At 38.1% G+C, this 5,109-nt stretch overlaps 1 protein-coding gene across 1 annotated transcript in view; it reads left to right on the forward strand.

The window, feature by feature from the left end:
- LOC106531041 (kinesin-like protein KIF13B) overlaps positions 1 to 5,109 on the forward strand; it is a gene marked incomplete in the record, with an annotated part of 109,575 nt that overhangs the window by 33,869 nt on the left and 70,597 nt on the right.

The following is a 5,109-nucleotide window of genomic DNA, read 5'->3' on the forward strand; positions in this document are numbered from 1 at the left end:
CTGAAAGAGTGACCGCTGGCCTGTAAATGAGTGAAAACTGCAGAGTTCTGGCCATTAGATGTAGCTCGTCTGTGTTGGGACATTCTTTTGAACAGGGGCTGCTTTGTTTCCCCGATGTTGATGATGAATTTTGCCTGAAACTCTCAGACTGAAGMAGTCTCTTGGAGGAGAGACGAAACATTTCATTAGAGAAGAACCCGTCCAGAAGACCTATACAAATTTTTTCTTTTTAATAAAACTGCTGCTTCACATTGAAACTGAGTGTAACATTATGGGTCACTGATGGTGGTCAACAAAAACCATCAACACCAGAAACTCCAACAGTGTTGTAGAGAGACGTGATTAGAAACTGGAACAAGAAAAAATTCAACATCTATTTTTTTATTTATTTTTTGTCTTTAAAGTGATAATTTGATGGAGCTGCTGTCAGTTGCTTATTATGGTTTCCATGCTAACCGCACACATGTCTCTCACTCACTAAAAAATACAGGCAGACAGAAACGCAGAGTTGAAAGTAAACCTCAGACAAACAGTCTGTGTGAAAACTGGAAGTCTTGAATCATGTTGTGTTTTGGTTCTACCTTGTGGCAGAAGTGTTAGTAAGTAAGTAAGCTGTTAGTTATTTTGTCTACAATGTTTTATGCTGGAGGGATGACAAGATCCTTCACTTCAGAAAGTTCTGAGCTCAGATAAAGTCAATGAGAGTTTGGTGCATGCTCTGCACAGAGCTGGAGTGTAGGAGCTATTATCTTTTTTATATTTGAAATTATTTAACTTCTTTAGGATTAATTTTTTGTTTATGTTAGCATTAATTGTATTCCTGTTGTATTGATGTAATAAAGACGATTAAAGACTGTGGGAACCCATAACGATGTTATCGGTATAGGACCAGGGGTGGAAATTAAAAATTTTCCCCACCAGCCACAGTGGCTGGTAGAACAAGATTTGTACCCGCCACTCAAACTTTTTACCAGCCGCTATTAGGGCTGCCACAAACGATTATTTTAATAATCGATTAATCATCGATTAATCGATTAATCGTTGCAGCCCTAGCCGCTATATATTTTTTTGTTTGTTTGTTTCTGTAACACGATGGCATTTAGACAATTCATGGTCCTTGGTGGTTTTATTAAATTGTTTGTGCCTACAATCAGATAATGGCACTCAAAATCTATTCGTTTCTTAGAGTATTCAAGCCAGCCTGTTTGACAAAATTAAAATGATGGACTTTTGGACGTCTCTACTTCTCTTCCTAACTTGCTTTGTTGGTATGTAGGTGGAACACCAGTTATTTTAGGTGGGCTACTTGGCTGGGAAAAAAAAGGCTTATTAACTTTAATAATACAGTAGAAATTTTCAAGGTGAAAAAAACTAAATTACCTGAGGTAAATTTATCTCCTTCATTTAATAAAATCAGCCTTTGTCTTTTATCGCTTGTAGTTTTTGTTCTACAGGCTCCTAGTATGAATATGTGTCTTTCTTCTGTTCTCAGTGAGATTTCAATAACAGATGGAAATCCCTCTGATGATCCATTGTCTCACAGTGGATCATTTCTATTTTTACTTATAAAAAAGTTCATGTCACAAGGTTCATTTTGTTACTTAGTTTCCTGGGTTTTTGTTTTGTTCTGCATCAAAAAGTAGCCTGCAGAGAAAAGTTAAGGGGAAAAAAGGAGCAGATTTATTTATTTATGCATTTATTTATTTTTTTATTCTTTTTTTGGGCGCTGTCAGCTGATCTTCTGACGTTTCCTAGAGGTTAAAAAACAGTTTCCTTAAGTTTCCTTTGGTCAATCAAAGTGATCAGGGTTATTAAGTTAAAATATTTAACAACTAATATGAAGTTTTTTTTAAATAACATTTATGTAATATTCACACATCGGCAGTTAGAAACAGTGTTTTTAATCAGCTGATTTCAGGTTTTTGCTCTTGATGCCAGCCTACAGTTCAGCTTTGCTGTTTGCTGACAGATGAAACAAAACTGACTGCCTTGTTAAATTCACCTTTGTTAGTTTTTTCCCTTTACATTTATTGTTAAATAAACTTTAACAACTTTCAGTTCTTCCTTTGGTTCCTCTTGAGAAAGGGTTTTGTTACCTGCAGCCTGCTTAGCTCCAGATATGTAAAACCACGTTAAAGTTGGTGTTTTAATTTTCTCCTTCTGATAATCTGATGTTTAATGAGCATCTTAATCTACTTGTGTGCACTGGGGGGGCAGGCGGACCACACAGATGACAGCGCGTGGGAAAGGAGGGGAGAACTTATTTCTAGTTGCAGAGCAGGTTGGAAGAATGTTTTTTTTTTTATGTTATTAAATGTTTTTTAATGTCCTGCAGGCTCCGAAATGCAAAATAAAAACCAAACTGAACTTTTGAAAAAGATCAGTAGCGCGATTTGAACGCATTTTTTATTTTTTTAGTTTGTAACCGTTGTACAGATCTACACGCCACTTCATAATTTTACCCGCATTTGGCCAGTGTCTGGTGCTAATTTCCATCCCTGTACAGGACCAGCATGCAGTGGAGTGGGTTGATGTTTTTTTGTTTGTTTTTTTAGAGCGGTAGGAGTGGTAGGAAGCACAAATGTTTGTTTGTTTGTTTGTTGCTTAGTAAATTGGATTAAACCTGAAGGAAATCATTTGATTTGGACAATGGACTTCTTTTTGCATTCATAAAAACAACCCCACTGCAGTGGTGGTCGTTAGGACTTTTAAATAAATTGAATTCAAAATAAGTCATCACTACAGTAAGTATTCAGTCTTTGTCATGTGTATAGCTGAGAGTATATATAAATTATTTAGTAGTCAGCACTTAGTGAGTATTTGACTTGTTATGAAGGATGTAATGAAATTCTGTGATTTAATTACTTTGATAGAAGCTGCTGTGAGAATGAAACCACACCTGAGAATGAAACCACACCTGAGAATGAAACCACACACCTTGGCTGAACAAGTCCAGTCTGGTTAGGGAGTAGGGTTGGGCGATATTGGCAAAAAAATTAATCACGATTAATTGTGGTGTTTAGCCGATAACGATTAATATGACAATTAATCCCCTGGAGTCCCTGGACACCCTTATGTCCTGGTCACACGACCAATTTAGTGGGAAAGATTTGCTCTTCGTAAAAATCTTTTTCAAACTGTGTCAAAACCACAGACTTCAGGCTATATTTCAAATTTTAAATTGTGTTGATAAATAAATTACAGAACTTTTGTTTAAATGTTCATCATATTTGAAGCGGAGAGGAGCACCGAGCGGACTGACCAGGGAACTATCCAGTCAGTCTGCCTGCTGGCATTAATCGTATTAATCATCAAGCGCTAAAAACTAATTGATTAATGTTTTTCTGATGATTAATTGCAGACGATACGATTATGCCCAACCCTATTAGGGAGCGCAATGAAGTTTGCTTGGTCTTAGTCTTGAAAGACTTAATGTTTCTGATAGAGTTTTATTGGATTTATTAAACTTCTTAAGGTGTTTCAAATAAAGTCTTGAGGTACGTGACAAATTTATTATTCATCATGGCGTGTCCACAGACTGTTTTAAGCAGAGCTAGTAAGACAAAACACCTCTGTGTTGTTTTTTACTATTATTCACATATTAAACCCCAGCAACAAGTGTTTTGATTGGTTCCTATGCCTATGACAAACCACATAACTGATTTCTGATTTGTTGTAACATTGTGTGACCTCATTCCTACTGTCTGAATAAAACGACTGTTCACGCCCCCAGAGGKCAGAATTTCTCTGATCTTCACCAGGCTTTCGTCTGAGTTAAGTATCACTGAACTTCTCCTCTTTGCAAAGTGAATCTATAAATCTTACTGGTCTCTGGTGTCATTGATTAATGTTTGGCCGGGCTTGTTGTGATTTCTCTGARTTCCTAGGTTAAAAAACCGAACAGTTTCTCTTAACATCTTGAACTTAATCTCAAAATTGAGACCGTAATCCTGATGTTTAGACTTTAATAAAACTTAGGTTTAGTTGGGGGTAGGAATAGAGTTACCCTAATTTCATTTGAGACTTAATACTCGAGCGTACTGACCGCCTGACAGATTAATTTCTCACAATTTCAGTCATGGCGTGAAGGACGAGGAGGAAGAGAAAAACTTTTAATCTTTATTTTAGCTTTAAAACAGCAAAAGAAAACTTTACCCAGGATCTGAGCTATTTTCTCCCATTAATTTGTTGTTCGTGGAAAGTCTTTAGATTCCTTAATTGACGTATCATAAAATTTATGTTTTCTAATCTCCTCCATGAGACGCTCTTCAAATTTTGACTCCGTTTCGTCCATAAACGACACTGATTCTCAACTTTATAATCTTTGTGTCGCATCCAAAACAGTTTGACGTGAACTCGCCGGGCAGCTTATTGAGCGGACTGCAGATGTAAAAAATTGACCTCTGTGCACACCAGGCTGGTGGACGGACGCTTCGAGTCCACATTGAGTCTAACCCTAACCGCGTGGACCTCCGCAGAGCAAAGTACGCCAGAGTATGTGGGGGCCTTTAGTGGGCCATCCCACTCAAAGTTGAACATTCTGTGGTAAAAGTTCTAAGGACTATAATACTTAAAGGGCCAATATCATGTAAAATCAAATTTTTTGAGTTTTATATCATGTTATAATGTTATACTCTCATTAAAAACATGCCCAAAGCCTTGCTCTGATTCATTCATACATGTTAGAGAAATCCTGCAGCATTTTTAGGAAGCCATGCTGAGTTGCAAAACGAGAGGTGGGGACCAGAAACGCCCCTGGGTCCTGTCTTTAAGCGCACCCCCTGCCCCCCTCCCCACACACCCCGCCCATGACTCCTGCAAGCTCTCGGGTCAAAGTGTAAGTGAAACCTAGCTTCGGAGCTCTCAATGTTAGTTCTCACTCAGTGAAGCTCTTTTCAGATTAAAAATACCTTTGAGGAAATGTATTTTCAGATGCCAAGTAAACTGCATCATAGCACACGTGCAACCCGCCCCTCGTGCGCACGCACAAGCCCCCGCATGCGAACCTCCTCCCCCCGAATGGGACGGAACAGAAGCAGAAGGTGGTTCTTAAAGAGACAGAGGCCAATTTCAAGGTGTTTAGAAGAGGAAGTGATGAGAAGTTAAGTT

This window comes from Austrofundulus limnaeus, unplaced genomic scaffold (genome assembly GCF_001266775.1).
Source record: "Austrofundulus limnaeus strain Quisiro unplaced genomic scaffold, Austrofundulus_limnaeus-1.0 Scaffold590, whole genome shotgun sequence".
Lineage (NCBI taxonomy): Eukaryota > Metazoa > Chordata > Actinopteri > Cyprinodontiformes > Rivulidae > Austrofundulus > Austrofundulus limnaeus.